The sequence below is a fragment of the Callospermophilus lateralis genome, chromosome 11 (genome assembly GCF_048772815.1).
Source record: "Callospermophilus lateralis isolate mCalLat2 chromosome 11, mCalLat2.hap1, whole genome shotgun sequence".
In the NCBI taxonomy this organism is placed as follows: Eukaryota; Metazoa; Chordata; class Mammalia; order Rodentia; family Sciuridae; genus Callospermophilus; species Callospermophilus lateralis.
Genome location: NC_135315.1, coordinates 40,430,135 through 40,447,585, shown reverse-complemented (window position 1 = coordinate 40,447,585; position 17,451 = coordinate 40,430,135). Strand labels below are relative to the sequence as shown.

General features: G+C 48.6%; 1 non-coding gene across 1 annotated transcript; it reads left to right on the top strand.

The window, feature by feature from the left end:
• The first annotated feature begins 13,335 nt into the window (after window positions 1-13,335).
• On the top strand, window positions 13,336-13,407 carry Trnat-cgu (transfer RNA threonine (anticodon CGU)). The gene has a single exon. It is a non-coding gene; the product is annotated as a tRNA-Thr (tRNA).
• The last annotated feature ends 4,044 nt before the right edge of the window (window positions 13,408-17,451 follow it).

Below are 17,451 nucleotides of genomic sequence, written 5' to 3'. Positions count from 1 at the left end.
GCAACTTCAAACTCCTGTGCACCCTCTTGCTGTGAGCATGCGGGTACTTGAACCTGGGCCACTGGCCCCAGCAGGGGTGCCGTGAGTCTTGCAGGTCTGCAGCAGATACCTGCTGCTCCTGGAGGAAGCCCTGGCTGTGTGGTTCCCTGTACCCAGCAGTGGGCCTGGGTTTAGGGCCACGGTGACTAGTGTGTAGGACAGCTGCAGACCCGAGGGAGAGGAAGAGGCTTGCTACTGTCCCTGCCTGTGTATTAACACCTGCCCAGCCCTTCCTAGTCTGCCGAAGGTGCTCAGACCGGAGTGCCATTAAATTCCAGACTGATGTCAGGACCCGGATGGGACAGGGCATCACGGAGGACTCTCAGCCCGTCGTCGCCTTCCCTCCTCCCAGCTTTTTCCCGTCTGGGGCTGGGTCTCTTGCAGACCAGGTAGAGTAGACTGCATGGTGACCTCACGCTCCAGGGCTTGGTTCATGCTTCTGACTCTGTGGGATTCCACTTGGGTGTTTGCCTCAGGAGTTCAGGTCTGGAAACGGCCTTAGCTTTAGGACTGGGATGGGACTTCTGCTTTCAGGCCCCAGAGAGGGAGGGTGTGGGGCGAGACCCCAAGGCTGGGTCCCAGGTCCTGAGCTCTTCGCCTCCTGCTTGCTGCTCTCTATCTCAGCGGCAGGCGCCTTCCAGGGAACTGTAATGTACAGACCAAGGTGTAAATAAACAGTGGCTTTTCTTGCCTGACTTGCTGAGAGTTTCTGTGGTGTTGGTGGGGAGGGTGTTTCAGGTTTTCACCACTGTGACAAAACACCTGAGAAAATTACCTTAGAGCAGGAAAGATTTATTTTGGCTCACAGTTTGAGAGGTTTCAGTCCATGGTCACTTGGCTCTGTTGAGAGGGGTGGGGGACAAGATATACCCTTCGGGGGTATGCCTTCAGTGCCTGCTTCTCCCAATGAGGCCCACGTTTGGGGGGAACATTCCAGATCCAAGGCCTCAGGAAGAACAAGTCCTACCTGGTGTGGGACTTTTGGGGTGACTGGTGCTGTCCCAGTCACTCATTCTAGCCTGCTGTCCCAGATGTGGATCCCAGAAGCCCCTGCAACACCACCATTCCAGCTGTGATGTTTAAAAATTCTGTCTTCAATACAACAGTGTTCTTTCCCAGCAAGGGCCTCCCAGGAGTCTGTGGAGTCCCCAGGGCCAATGGCCCAAGTCTCCTACTCAAGCCTGGCTTCAGACTTTCCAGTACGGGTCTCTGCCCTAGAGTGTCAAGATGGCCCTGGACTGGGTCATCTACACCTGCAGATTTCTGCCTCTCCCTGTTTCCCACTTCCTCTTATTATTATGGGATTCCAGGTACCAAAAGGACTTCACAGGTTCCCCCAGGGCCACTATGCTGGCTTGGGCCCTCCATCTCCAATGCAAGCCCATGCCGTGGGTCCTTCTGGGGGGCAGACAGTTCCCACTTATGGGTTAGCACTGCTGCCTGGGCCACAGGTAGCCATCCCCCAACAGTAGGACTTGCGAGTTCCCCTAGACCTGTATTCCCTCCTTCCTGCAAAAGCACTTTTTTTTTTTCCTTCCCAACTGGGGTCTCCAGATTTGGCAAATAAAAATACAGGATTACCCAATAAATTAATTTGAAATAATTTAAGTTTGAATTTCAAATGAATAATCCAGTGAGCCTCATCCTAACAATTCTATCTGCAAAGAGTATTTCCAAATGAGGCCAGGTCCCAGGATTTAGGATTTCAACCTACTGGGGAGGGAAGCCACAACCTGCAACACCCAGTAAGGGAGGATGGGGCAGGGGGATTGCCTCTGCCCTTCTGGAGAGAGAAGGGGCTGAGTGATGTTGTGTGCAGGCTGCACCCGCACACAGGTGCACTCCCCTCCCACCCACCTTAGAGAATGTCTGACAGTCCTCATGAGTGATGTCATTCCTGCGCCCCCTGGAGGTTTCAGCCAAAGAGTCTCAAAGTCAGGTCCCATCAGCTCTGGATTAGAAAGCCTTTACGGGTCAAAGTCCCTTAAATGGGTGGAAACATCTGGGAATAGATGTCACTCAACCAACCATCATTAACTAAGCACCTTGTGTGTGGCAGGCACTGGGACTGGGTGCAGGCAAGCCCTCATGCTCTGGGAGTCCCCAGGCTCCTGCAGGAGGAGAGACACACAACTGATTTCCAGGACGATGTGCAGCACCCAGGGGAAAGTCGGGGGGGCTTTGGGAGCTGGAGGAAGGGGATGCATTCCAGTTGGGGATTGGATCAGGGAGATTCCCTGAGGCAGGGGCCTTTTGACAGAACTCTGAGGGGCTGGAGAATGTAAGAAAACAGTGTCTGGACACAAAGCAGAGCCCTTCAGGATGCTGTGGGTGGAAGGTGGGTGGAGGGGGTGGGGGGGGAGGCTGCAGCTGGGCCAGGGAGTGGAGCGCCTGGTGAGCCAAGAGTGGGTCCCTCTCCATCCACTAAGCCGACATTTCTTGGTGCTAACAGACACCTGGTGAGTGGTCGGTGCTGAGCTCACCATAGTGAGCAAAACAGTTTTGCCCCCTATCCTTATGTCGGAGGAAGCCTCCAGAATGAGCAAGTAAATTCTTCAACTCTGGCAGCATATGAGCATCACCTGGCGGAGTTTTAAAATCACCTACCCCGTGATTCTGATTGGGTTGGCTGTGATTGGGGGTGGGCAATGGGATCTTATTAAGGCTCACCAGGTGATTCCACTGTGTAGCCCGAGGAAGAAACGGGTATATTAGGAGGTGTGCCTGGCCTCCTAGGAGCGGTCAAGGAGCTTCAGCTGGAGGACGTGTTGGAGGCAGCAGACATGGCCAGGTAAGGAGACTGGCGGGGGTACAGGCAAGGAGAGGAGAGAGTGAAATGTGAGGATACACATTCTCGGAGCAGAACTCGGGGAGGAACTTTGGTGGTGGTGGCATTTTGGGGGTCTCGGGCTCTTCTTTTAAAGGAAACTTTGTGGGGGAGGGTGCAGGAGGTATGTGGGGGTGGTGTCTCGGGTCTGCTCCAAGGACCTTTAGGCCAACCTTACCTCCTCTCTCCCAGCAGTAGATAGAAACTATCATTTCTCCCTTTGTTTATCCCAAAAACATGCCAGTACATTGCATAGGCTAATTAACAGGGCGCTGGGTGACTTTCATTGAGTGAATTTATAGTAACTTTAAGACGTATAGATTTTGCAAGAGTTTGTGAGGGTCAGGCTTGGGGAAAAGACATGAGGAACTGCAGCACAAGGCTTTCGGATTAAAGTCAGCCTCTTCTTTCTTCCTTTTGTCTCCTTTGAGGAATTGAGGTAAGAAAAAGAAAAGGGTCCCTTGATATCTACAGGCGATGGGTTCTAGCACATACCCAAACCCTTGAATGCTAATGTTCCTTACATAGTATGGGCATGTAACCCATGCAACCTTCCCATACGCTTTAAATCGTCTCTAGATTACTTATAATACCAAGTACAACATAAATGCTGTGTAAATAGTTATTATGCTGTATTTAGGGTATAAGGGGAAAATGTCTGTTCGGTACACATGCAATTAAATATTTTCACCTGGACATGGTGGTGCACGACTATAATCCCGGTGGTTCCAGGGGCTGAGACAAGAGGATGGCAAGTTCAAAGCCAGCCTCAGCAAAGGCGAGGCACTAAGCAACTCAGTGAGACCCTGTCTCTAAATAAAGTATAAAATAAGGCTGGGCATGCGGCTCAGTGGTTGAGCGACCTGGAGTTCAATCCCTGGTACCCCACCACCACCAAATATATATATATATTCCACCCATAATTTGTTGAATCCATAAATATGGAACTTGCAGGCGTGGGCTCCATGGGTATGGAAGGCTGGTTATAATAGCTGACATTCATTTAGGGCTGACTGTGCCAGGCAGTGTTAAAGTGCTGCGTGTATGCTGGCTCCACCTTATGAAGTGGGTGGTATTACAGATGAGCCTCCCCAGGTGATCTCACTAGCCTCAAGTCGCCCAGGATTTGAGCCCAGCTGATGAGGAGACGGGTCCTCCCAGAGTGCATCGGGACCGTATGCCCATGGTTCAGGTTGCTCAGAAGGGGAGGGTGGCTGTGGCTGGGAAGCCTTCAGGCAGGACACAGGCTAAGCCTGGAGCTGGCTCAGCTCCCTACAAGCAGAGGAACTGTAAAGACGGCATGGGAGGACTAGGCTGGGCAGCGCAGGAGCAACAGCAGGGAAGGTGGAGTGTGTATGAGGAAAGGCCTAGAAAGGATGGTGCTTCCGCTGAGGGTGGGCCTGACTGGCTGGGCCTGGCCTTAAGGTGAGCTGAGGGGCCAGTAGTTCACAAAGTTCACTGGGGCAAGGCTGTGGGTAGCAGGACCCAGGAATCCTGAGCCAGCATCAAGCCGACCCTTCTTGGAATTGACCTGCAACTGGGGCTGCAGGGACTTCTTTGATTCTCCTGCCACCTGTTGTCAGGCCCTGGCTCTTATGGTAGACCTCAAGCTCTGACATTGGTTGTCTTGGATTTTGACTTGAACTCTGAGACATCAACGTGATCTTAAGCTTAGGAAAAAATAATAAAGGGTTGGAGTTTCTGAAAGGCCTGAACCCAGCCATGCAAAGGTACCGAAATATGAGCTGACTTACCATATGTGGCCGGTTGGAAGGCGCCCGGCGGAACCCGAGAACCCCTCCCCTACCTTCTAGCACACCTGCCCCCTCTGGGGGGATATGACTTCTCCGGCTCGGCTGCCACTTGGCCATGATTTGAGGGTTGGTTTCCCAGCTTCTCGGGTTCACGTCACTCCTGACCAAAAGCTGGACTTGGTGAGTCTCTGGCAAAGCCCAGGCGAGAAACTTAGTCCTTTGTCCTGCAGTTGGAGTATTACCAGAAGCAAACATCCAGGATGCCCAATGCTAGGTACCAAGAAAGACAGCATTGGTAGTGTCACCAGAGAGGGTATGACAAGGTCCTAGAGAGGTGGGCCCTTGATTCAGGATGATGGGGTCCTCGTTGTACATGATGGAAAAGAACTTCAGCACATGTCAGATATTGAGGCACAGATTTATTTAGAAGAGCAAGGAGCCCACATTCCAGGGAGAATTGGGGAGGGGAAGGAAGCTTGGGGAGGGGCTGGCATCAATCTGGTGATCCCAGGAGGGTTGGTGGTGGTCTGGTGGTTCTCGGGATTCCTGGTTGACACCTCCATTATCTGATCACATTGGGATCAGTGGGAATGTGCCCTCTGGTATGGGTTTTGATCTCTTTGCCTGATCTAAACAGGTGTGCACTCGTACTCTAATGAGCAGCATACAGGGCAAGTTTCACGAGTGATTTTCTTTTTCCCCCCACCCCGCCCCCATCAATATCCTATCTCAGTAGGAAGGGACCAGTTTATTCGTTCTTAGCCCTGCAGAAGATACAGGGGGGCTAGCTCCTAAGGGTCTATCTTTTGACTGGGGAGGGGTGAGGCTTGGGGAAGGGAGGGGACCATGAAGCTGAAGGCTGGGCCTGACCTCCATCAACAAGGGCTCTGTCCTCTCCAGGAGATTAATGGATCCCGACCTCCTGAGGTGGCTGTTAAGGAATGACACACAAAAAAAGGCCATCCAGTTTCTGCAAATCTGTAGAAGGCCTTAACAGCTTTTCTGTATCCAGATGGGGCTTTTCAGTCAAAATTAAGGGGTGGTAAAAGATGACCTCAAAAAGCCCTGGTTACAGGTGTTGTAAATGTGGGCTGTTGGGCTGCAAGGAGTTGGGGTCCAACCTATCCCACCACAGAACCCTCCATGAGTCGGCTTTTTGAAGTGAGGGTAGGGATAAAGGAGATGTACCTTAGATCCTCCACTCTCTAGGACCCAGCTCCAGGGCTGAGCCAATTGGTGTCTGTACTTGGTGGCAGTGACAGCCTCCAAAGAGCCCTCTGAATCTATTCTCTCCACATGTAGCCTGTCCTGTACCGTCTTCCCCTTAACGAGAGAAGTTGATTCCTTTCCTCTTGAATCTGGGCTGGCCTAGAAGTGCCTTAATGATGCACAAACACATGGCTTATGGCAGAAGTGGGACTGAAGAGGAATCGGCAGTTTCTGCTTCCTTCCACCTGAAATGCACCTTCTCGGAGGACCCAACTGCCGTTCTGTGAGGGACCCCAAGAAACCACGTGGAAGAAAGTGTCCCCAGCCAACAGCCCCAACTAAACTCCCAGGCAGAGATGGCATGAGAGAGGCCTTGGACCTCAATCAGATGTGAAGCTGGCTGGTGAGTGGCCACACCTGGGGAAATGGTGTTCTCTATTAGACGTGTTGGTCACTGGTCTGATCAATGTCAACAGATCCTAGACACAGGAAACTGGTGACCTTCCATCAGCTTCCCCTCAGAAGATCCTCCTTTCCAAAAATGTCACCCAAGTGGGACCAAGGTCCTGTTACTATTGACAGCCTCACGGAAAACCCTGACCATCCCCAACAGGGGACACGTTCAAGGAAAGAAAGACCCTCAAAGGCTATCACTGCTTTGGGGTGACACTGAGGATGCTGCCTTCTCTGGGGGGCTTCCAAGAACTGGTTGAATTCATCTCCTGATGAACCTGTCCTTCGGAGCATTCAGTTAGGAGTGAATTCCAACAAGTAAAAGATCCAGAAAAAGGTAACAATTAAATACGGAGAGAGGGAGAAAAAAATAAACTCTGCTAACCTTAAGCACCAAAAGCAGTCTAACTTAAATGTCTAACAAGGTGGCCATTTACTCGCCAAAAGGTTTCAGGTTGCCTCAGTCCTCCCCCACTAGTCTTAATTTAGAGCTTCTGTGCGGGCTCTGAAACTTGATCGGAGGGAAGAGTGTCGGGTTGCCAGGGACCAAAGGAAAGCCGGTCAGGTTGGCGTTTCCCTCCCCATCACGTTAACAGTGAAAAACGAAGAAACCTGTTCCTTTTTTAAAAAATGAATACCGGCTAATGGCCAACTCTCCCACTTTGTGGATGAGGAAACGGATTCGGTTGGTGGCAGAGGGGACTCTGGCATGGTCCTTGCCACATCCACCTAGCATTACTAAAGTTTTATCTATTCATGCAGATAACCATCAGCCTACACAAACCTAGAAGGGAAAGGGGGGGTGATCTCTGTGACTCCCTGTGTCAATGAATTATTACTGTTACAAATCGCCCTCAGAGTGGCTTCCAGCAAGAAGGATGATTTTCCTGAACTGGTGTTGGGCTCCTCTGCTGGGTGCACCTGGGCTCCGCCTGTGGCTGCACTCAGCTGAGCTCGGTTGGGCTGAGGGACTGGCATGGCCGCCTGCTAAGCCTCTGCTCTCTGGCGAGTGGTGCTGGCTATTGGCTGGGAGGACTCCTTGTGGCCACCCATCCTTTGTCTGCCTTCCTTACATGAATTCCCAGGACAATGTTTTCCTTCTGTGGGGAGGTACTAGGGATCGAATCCAGGGCTCCTGTAGGCTAGGCAAGGGTTCTACCCCTGAGCGACATCCCCAGCTTTTCCATTTTATTTTTGAGATAGGATCTCACTATATTGCCTGGGCTAGCCTTGAACTTGTGATCCTCCTGCAAAAAAATGAAACAAAAAAAAAATCAAGTTCCATGAGGGCAGGAACCTGTGCCATCTAGTGAGTTCACTGTTGTAACCCCCCACACCAAGCACAGCATCTGGCATATAGTAGGTGCTCAATGAGGATCTGCTGCAGGAATGACTGGATGATTTTACTACCACACTGCACAAAGGTGAATATGCTGCGACTCCTGCCTGCTAGGAGCTCTGGCTTCTAGAACCAGCTCTTGCCCTTTGGTTGGTTCAGAACATCTATGCCACTGCAGATGTTCTACATTAAAAAATGGTACAGATAAATTTAGAAGTCGGACCACATACTTACGGTTGCTTACTCCTGGGGAAAAAACAAAGTCTGGCTCCTAGGCCTACCCAGCTAGGAAGTCACTCCACAAGGAACAACCACAGTGTGGCCCAGGGTTGATGGTGACTCAAAGCAGGGGCTCAGAGGAAGGGATTCCAGAATTACTATTTTTAGCGCTTTTTTTTTTTTAATAAAAAAAAAAATTTAAGAGAAGCTTTAGGTTCACAGCAAAATGCAGCAGAAAGCAGAGAATTTCCACATAACCCTTGTGCCCTGAATCCCTCCCAGCCTCCCCTACCAGAACAGTGCAGTTGTAACAACTGCTGAGCCTACATTATTATCCAAAGTCCATAGTTTTGGTCTTTTTTCCAAATATTTTTTAGTTTGTTTATGTGATGCTGGAGATCAAATCCAGTGCCTCATGTGTGCTAGGAAAGTGCCCACTGGGCCACAGCCCAGCCCCTAAAGTCCATAGTTTATTGTCGCAAGCCACCCAGGGCTGTATGTGTGAGCTATGAGCATTTGAGCATGTGAGGGGACTGGTCTGGCGTTGTGTGCCGATTGAGCTATGTGACACAAATGTGTCCTCTCACTCTGCCCGTGATCCCACACAGCACCTGAGATGGGTATGACTTGCCAAGATGTCAATCTGCTGATCACAAGGCGTCACCAAGCAAGACTCCACCCTTCAAAACCCTGCTCCTTGCCTTATGGATGGAATATTCTATCGAGTGTCTTCTCCCCAGTAAATGGGTGGGGCGGGGGGGAGGTTCAAGTGTGGTCGCTCTTGCTTTTTCCAGCGCTGCCCAGCCTGGAGCTGATCCTTGGTCACTGAGCCACCCTGCCCTCATTCTTAGAATCTCATGTTCGTGTGCTGCGTGGTTTCTTAGCCGTCGTCTTATTGATGCAGCCAGCTCCTTTGAACCCAGGTCATCTCGCCAGCCCAGCCAGCCAGTGACAGTTTATCCCTAGGGCTCACCGTTGGTGACATACATTCTATAGTGGACTTGTATCCACCTCTGCAGGAACAGTCTAGTTTCACCGCCCTAAAAATCCTCCTTGCTCAGCCTACTCATCCTTGCCTTAACTCCTGGCAACTGCTGATCTTTTTCCTGCCTTCATAGTTTTGCTTTTTCCAGAGGTTCCATGGGTGGAATTATACAATAGGTAGCCTTTTCCAATTGGCTTCTGTTTTATGCTACTACAACAGAATATCACATACTGGGTACCTTTTAAATAAGCAGAAATTTACTGACTTGTGGTTCTAGAAGCTGGGAAGCCCAAGATCAAGGGGCTGGCATCTGGCAAGGGCCTTCCTGCTGGGACATCTCATGGAAGAAGGGCAAAAAGAAGGTGAGAGGGAGCCAAGTTCTAAGAAACATGAAGTACAGCACTAATCCATGCACGAGGCCGGTGCCCCGTGACAAACTCCTCCTATTAGACCCCACCTCTCAAACCTCTGCACTGGGGATAGTCCCTAAGTGAACTGTGGGGACATGATCAAACCATTTCACTTTGTAATACACATTTAAGGTGGTTCTGTGTGTTTTCATGGCTTGGTAGTTCATCTCTTTATTTACTTTAGATTTACTATTTCACAGCAGTTTTGGGTATGCAGCAAAATTGAGCACAAATTGGAGAATCTCCGCATGCTCTTTGCCCTTGTGCATGCTCTGCTTTTCCTGCATCAAGGTGCGGCATCTGCTACACAGCAAATGGAAAGATGCACTTTGAAAGAATGGGTATCTCTCAACAGTGAGTGAGGAAAATCAGGATACCAGGAAACATTACAAATGCAAAAATGAGTCTGATTTCTCCTAGCTGTATTTTATTTATATATATTTATAAATTACTACATCAAATTCATCATACTGATCTTATACATAAAAATGTGTGATACTGGGGATTGAATCCAGGAGATTGAATCCAGGAGTACTCTACCACTGTTATTTACCCAATTTTATTTATTTTTCAAGCATTCTCTTTTTAAAAAAATTTTATCTATTTTTATGTGGTGCTGAGGATCGAACCCAGTGGCTCCACCACTGAACCACAATCCCAGCTGCCCCTCAATTTAAATTTTTTAAATTATTTTTTTGGTACCAGGGATTGAATTTGGGGGCACTCGATCTCTGAGCCACATTCCCAGTCCTGTTTTGTATTTTGAGACAGGGTCTCGCTGAGTTGCTCAGCGCCTCACCGTCGCTGAAGCTGACTTTGAACTCTCGATCCTCCTGCCTCAGCCTTCTGAGCTGCTGGGATTACAGACATTTGCCACTTCACTCGGCCCCACTTTTATTTTTGAGACAGGGTCTCGTAAGTTGTCCAGGCTGACCTCAAACTTAAGATCCTCCTGCCTTAACTCCTGAGCCTCTGGAATTATACGTGTGTGCCACTGGGTCCAGCTAAAAACTATTTTATGTGCCACTAAAGAAAAAATTTGCCACTTAACTATAAGGCTATCACTTGTAACTGTTGTCATCCTGATTTCTAATTTGTGAAAATATGCAAAGACCACCACACCTCAGAATAAGTGAATAACGCCGTTCTGTAGACGCATGAATATGCACATCTGCTTATCTCTAGTCATCTGATTTTGGTGCCTTTGAATTCTCTTGATGCCTTTTAAAAGCTTTTCTGTTTCTTCAAGTGATGCTGGGAAAACTGGATATCCGGATGAAAAAAAAAAAAAGTTGAATCCTTATATCATGTACGAAAATTAAAATAGATTAAAGAACTAACCATAAGATATATAACTAAAACCCCTAAAAAATGCAGGGAACAGTGGTGCACACCTGTAATTCCAGTGGCTCGGGAGGCTGAGGCAGGAGGATCTCGAGTTCAAAGTCACCCTCAACAACAGCGAGGTACTAAGCAACTCAGTGAGACCCTGTCTCTGAATAAAATACAAAATAGGGCTGGGGATGTGGCTCAGTGGTCGAGTGCCCCTGAGTTCAATCCCTGGTACCCGCCCCCCCCCCCAAAAAAAAAACAAAAACAAAAACCCAAAACTCTAAAAGAAACCAGAATGGGAAAGTTTCACGGTATCGAAATGTGGCAATATTTCTGGATATGGTACCAAAAGCAAGAATGGACAAACGGGACCACATCAGACTTAATAATTGAACAGCAGAGCTGAGCATGGTGTTGCACACCTGTAATCCCAGCAACTCTGGAAGCTAAGGCAGGAGGATCATAAGCTTGAGGCCAGTCTGAGCAATTTAGCCAGATTTTATCTCAAAACAATTTTTTTAAAGGCTGGGGGTGTAGCTCCATGATGAGCATTTGCCTAGCATGAGCTAAGCCATGTGTTGGAAACTGGTACCCATTCAAAAACAAAATAAAACAAATTGCACAGCAAAGGAAAGAACAGATTGAAAGGCAACCTATGGAATAGGAAAAAATACTTACAAACATTGTATCTGATAAGGAACTAATGTACAGAATATCTTTTAAAACTATAAACACCAAATAAATCCATTTTAAAAATGGACAAAACCACAGATTATCTCCCATCCACTAGAATGGCCACTACAAAAAAAAGACATGAATAAACTGGAACTCTTGTGCCCTACTGTTGAGAATGTAAAACAGTGTAGCCATATGGCAAGTAGTGTGGAGATTCCTTTAAAAAACTAGACCTACCATATGATCCAACAGTCCTTTTGGGTATGTATTCAAAAGAACTGAAAATGGACCTTGAATATATTTGTGTACTGCTGTGATTGAAGCATTCACAATAGCTAAGAAGAATCTGTATGCCAACTAATGAATGGGTAAAGCAAACATGGTATATAGTCATGGTATACGTCTGTAAATCAGCAACTCGGGAGGCTGAGGCAGGAGGATGGCAAGTTTGAGGTCAGTCTCGGCATTTTAGAGACACCCTGTCTCAAAACAACAAAAGGCTGGGGATGTGGCCCGGTGGTAAAAGCATGCTGGGTTTAATTTCAGTACAAAAAAAAAAAAATGGCATATACAAATAATAATAGAACACTATTCACCCTTGCAAAGGAAGGAAATCCTGCCATATGCTACAACAGAATGAAAACTGTCTACATTATGCTAAACAAAACAAGCCAGTAAGAAAAAGAAAATGCTGTATGATTCTACTCAGATGAGATATCTTAAGTCCACTCTTTAGAATGGTGGTTGTCGGGGATTGAGGTAGGGAAGAAAAGGGGAATGGCCATTCAGTGTGTAGGGTTTCATTGCGCAAGATTAAAAAGTTGAGATGTGCATATGGTTAACACCATGTACACTTAAAAGGGTTAAAATTATGCATTTTGTCTTATTTTTAACTACACATACAAAACTCAAGTTTTTCCAAATCCCTACGATTCACATTTTTAAAAAGTTCTATCCATAAGTAAGGGTGAATTCGGCAGTGGTGATGGCAAAGTGGCCAACAGCATGACTGGCCTGTGGGAACTCCCTCCTGCAAGCTCTGGTGTATAGGAGGATTGGTTGCCCCGCTCCTTGTCCCCAGTGAGCATCAGAGCCCAGAAAGGAGAACTTCTCTTCTCGCTCTTTCTGGGAGCAGATACTGTGACCACAGACCAACCAAGGACAGAGGAATCTAATTTCATTTAAATTTTTTTAAATTTAAGATCTAGCAAATAAAAGACCCGCCAAAGAAGAGTGCAGTAGCATAAGCTCTGTGCTCCCAACCCCCTTACCTCTGTCATATAACAAACTAAACCTTACCTAATAAAAGCCCGTTTGCCCCCCACCCCGAGTCCCAGTCTCCCTGTCCCCTTATTTTTCTCAGCTTTACCAACGTCGTGTGTCGTATCTTTGCAACTGGTACATTTTTATCCCACGACTTGCTTTTACTAATCCCAGGTGCTTGTGAGCTCTGTGCTTAAGATCCGCCCTTTGCATCTGGGTGGTTCTCTTGGACCCAGACCCACTGTCCGTAGTACTGCAAGCTGACCCCTTCATTCAGGTGGCCTGAGAGCGTTCCCTCTTACCGCACCTTCTGCAGAAACGTGCCCGGGCCTCTCCTCGAATGCCCATAGCGCTTCCTCCAGGCGAGGCCGTCCTGCCTCGGCGGAGATGTACTTGGTCTACTCCGCACTGAGAATACTGCGGGGCTGGAGGAGGTGGTTTTGGCTGTCCCCAGGCAGCCACTGGCTGGGCGAGAGAAAGTCACCTCCCGTGGCCCCTATCCCTCGGGACTCCCTGCTTTGTTCTCAGAGCGCCCACCCAAGTTTTTCTCCACTTGAGCGCCGGCCACCTTGGAGTCTACCACTGGCCTCTTGCTTGCTGCAGGTGCATTGTGCCCTGGGGAGGGCTGGGGACAGGAGACGCGCTGGGGTTCGGGCTGGCAGGGTTGGGGTGCCAGGCCGAGACCCGGAGAGGACTGATCCGCGCTCCGATCGCTAGCCCCAGTGGCCGGCAGCCTGGAGGGGCGGAGCGAAGCGAAGCGGCCCGCGCCGCCCTCCGCGCCTGCGCCACCTCCCCTCCACTGAGAGCTTGCACTGCTCGCTTGGCTGTCAGGCGCGGTGGCCAAGTGGTAAGGCGTCGGTCTCGTAAACCGAAGATCGCGGGTTCGAACCCCGTCCGTGCCTGGGGTGGAAGTGGGCCCTGCTATTAGGAGCTCCTTTCGATCCTCTGTGTGCCATTTTTTTCCCTTTTGGATTCTGCTCAGGCATCCTCCGGTCCCTCTTCCAGTTCACTTGTGAACAGACTAGGTACGCCGCGGGGCCAGGCAGCTCTCCCCCAGCTGCGCCGCTCCAGTAGGCGATCGTCTCCACCGCCTCCCCTGCGCCGCCGTGGGCGTGGTGTGGTCAGCCGGTTGTCGGTTTTTTTGTGGGGGCGCCGGAGTTCGCGAGCTGCGGCCTCGGTTTTGCGGTTTCCTTTCAAGGCGAGTTGCACGGCTCGTGCGCGCCGCCTGCTGCCAGGCTGCGAAGGTATCTGCGAGGTTCTGCCGGTGGGTGCCTAGTCCTTTCCCAGCACGAGTGAGCTGACCCTTGGAAGCCAGCTGGTTCTGATACTCCCCGAGTCATTTGTAGAATAAACAGCCCTTTTAATATGACATGATGTTGATGTACCTGTGACTCCTGACACTCACTCTCTGATACACTCCAGTCTGTTCCCCTCTTCTATTATAACACTCGGCATCGAACGTATTACTCCAAATGTCTCGTGAATAGAATTTCACCTTATTCTACATCCCATATGTCAATAAAGTGAGGGAAAAATAAAAAGCACATTACTTTTCCCAAGGCCTGTTGCGCAACTTTGATCATGGAGAACTTCAGGTGAATTGAATGGAACAGAATCTCAGGTAATCAGGAAACGGGCTATGGAGCTCAGGCAGCAAAATATTTTTTTAAAACCCTAAGATCCCAATAAACGACAGCATTGCTCTTGGCTTTGAAAGGGAATAGTGAGCTAGGTGTCAGTGTCATTATGAAATTGTTGCTAAATGCAAAGAGAGGTCCCTTTGCAACAAGTGCCTCAGCCTATGCAGAATCCAGGCATTTCAAGGATAGGAAGGAGAGAGAGATGCCCTGTGCTGGGTATTGCCTTGAATCTCTCTCTTACTTTGGATTCCTGATGAGAAAGTGCTCCCCAGCTGAACTCTGGGTTTTCTGTAGTAGCTGGAACCAAATTTCACCCTGGCGGTGGTGGGGGGGGGGGGGTTGTGTCTTGGATGAGCTAAGGCAAAGTCAATAAATGAGGCACAAAGTCCAGAAGAGGTCAATGGACAGATGTTGGGGAAACATGGGTCACCACAGGTGAAGGGTCAGAGGCAGGGGTCAGTTATGGATTCTAGATCGGGGTTGGTGAGAGGAGACAGAAGTGATGACAAGTCAGACCCAAGCTTTGGAATTACCCTGAAAGCCAGTGGGCATCTATACTCATCCCCGCCTGGCTGGAGGCAGGTCACTGACTTCATAGGTGACAGCAGGGGCAGAAACCACTATGAGTTTATGGCATGACCTCCATTAAATCCCTACAGTCCCTGGACTTCAAGTGCCTTAGATACTAAATTTTAAAGTTATTTCCTAATGCCTAGTGGCCTGAGATTCTTAGTTTCTACCTCAGAACTTGGCCCTTAAAGAAACAAAAGAACCTCAAGCCACTTCACCCACCTCCCTGACAAGATCACAGTGGCCCCTTTCCCAGCAGGGCCTGGGTGAGGACTATGAGTCTGACCCCCTATTCAGAGGTAAAATCGGCCCTCCCTAGGGAACAGAATTTGGAGCTGCAGAGCCCCGCGCCCTCCAGCCCCTTCCTTCCTGGCTTGGTCCTCCCCTTGGGGTCCTGCCACTTGGGTCCAGAACAGACCACAGGGCCTCTGGCAATGCAGGGTGAGAGCCGTAGGCAGGTAAAGCATTTAGGATATTTAAGATATACTTTGTCAACAAGTATTACTTAAACTTGAAAGCAGATTTCAGTAAGCATATTTGTTATGCCTCAGGTTGTGAATTTTAGTTCCATATTCCAGCCTAGAGAGAGACTTAAAATCTCTTATTGTATGATAGAACACAGATTCAAAGGCCACACAAGTCGGATGATGGTATTAATGAGTTGTAAAGGGAATTCTACTCAGATCTGAGGCTTTTGTCAGATGCTCCAAAAGTATTTCAGCGTCCCTTCCATTGTTGCTCCCATAACCATGAAAAACCATATCCTTTGCTTCTATAGTAATCACTTGCATTTTATTAGCTAATTGAGCTTCTTTGCATCTGCATACCTTGTAGTTTAATTTTGCTTATTTTAAAAATGGATATATCTTTTTGAGTTTTAGTTTTGGTTTTTTGGATTAGGGATTGAACTTGGGTGCTTAACCACTGAGCTAAATCCCCAGTCTTTTTTTTTTTTTTTTTTTTTGGACACAGGGTCTCACTAAATTGCTAAGGGTAGCCTAAAACTAGCAATCCTCCTGCCTCAGCCTCCTGAGTCTCTGGAACTGCAGGTGTGTGCCACCCTGCCTGGCATTTCCCAGTCCTCTTTATTTTTCATTTTGAGACATTTTGCTAAGTTGCTGAGTCTGGCCTGGAACTTGTGATCCTCTGCTCTAGCTTCCCAAGTCTATGAGGTTACAGGTGTGTCATTGTGCCCAGCTCTTCCATATTTTCTCTTTTAATCAGTAGGATTCTTTTCCCTCCCTTTGATTTCCTTGCAATGTAGCCACTGAGGAACCTGGACCATTTTACCAGTAGTTTCCCATAGGCTAAATTTTTGCTGACTGCAAACTCTGATCTAGTTAGTTCCCCTGTCCTTGGCATCTCCTGCAGATCAGCAGCTAGGTCCACAGGCTGGATCAAGTCAGGTTCGATGCCTTTTGGCAAAAGTCTGGCTTTACTTCCTTTGAGAAATTTTTTATTCCTCTATTAAGGAGTCATCCAGTTTCCTGTCTGGGATCCTTTTGTGTAATTTTACATCCTAGGTAGGAAGCCCCTTGGGGCTAGGACAGTGTCTTACTGGAATGTGTTTCCAGCCCTTGTAAAGGGACAGAATCCTGGCACAAGATAGGTCCCTACTTCAGGGGTTAGAGAAGCCTTCACTGAGGAGGTGGCCTTATGGCTATGGCTGTGCCTGGAGAATGAATAGGAATTTGCCAGAATTCACCAGGTATTTGTGCCTTCATCTAGTCGTCTTTGACATTCAAATGTCATGACCTGGTTGTATCTAAGCAGGTAGGGGTACTTTTCTTACCCCATGGCCCCTCTAACTTTCAGGACATATTGATATTTTTTTCCCAGTGCTTTGGATTGAACCCCAGGTCTTCCCATGCTAGGCAAGTGCTCTACCGCAAGTATATCTCCAGTACCAATAAGTTGATTGTTTGAATTTAGAAACAAATATCATTCTCTGTAGACGGTTATATTAGTAAATCCTAAAGGTCCAACCCCATCCTTAGGGACAAAAGCTAAACATTTGGAATCGGGGATGGTAGCAATGAAAGCCACTGGCCAACCCTCTCACTTCACAGTCACATGAGCAAAGAGAAGGGAAGTGATGTATTCCAGGTCATTCCGAAAGTTCTCTATCACATTCACACAGGGTGGGCACAGATTTGCTTGGAAAAGTCACCTGTTACCTTGACATGCACCCAGGAGGTGGCCCACCTCTGAGGGCATCACTCATCTAATTCCACCCTGGTCAATAGGAAAAGCAGATAGTGAGCTGGGCTCAGGAGGCTGAGGCAGGAGGATCACAAATTCACGGCCAGCCTCAGCAACTTAGCAAGATCCTGATCCTGACTCTCAAAAATAAATAAATAAAGGCTGTGGATGTAGCTCAGTGGTAGGGTCCCTGGGTGCAATCTTCAAAACTGGAGGGAAAAAAAAATGGTGGTGGCCCCGATTTCCTAGACTATCTCAATATTTAGGCTTTTAGAATAAGGGAAAGACACAGGCATACACTGTCACGGATGCTGGAACCCTGAGGAGGCACAGCCTATGACAGAGGTGAATATGTGGAATTTTGTTCCACCTGGGGAAAGGTGGGCTGCTGGTGCAAGCAAGACAGTCCCTTGCCCCCTCGCTCATTGGATGTGGGTTTTCCCCAGGGCTTTCCACCTGTGGCTTGTTAGAGCACAAGGTGTCTGAAGCTGGGAGGAGCCCTTCCTTAAAGGGGTAACAGGTTATAGTGGCCAC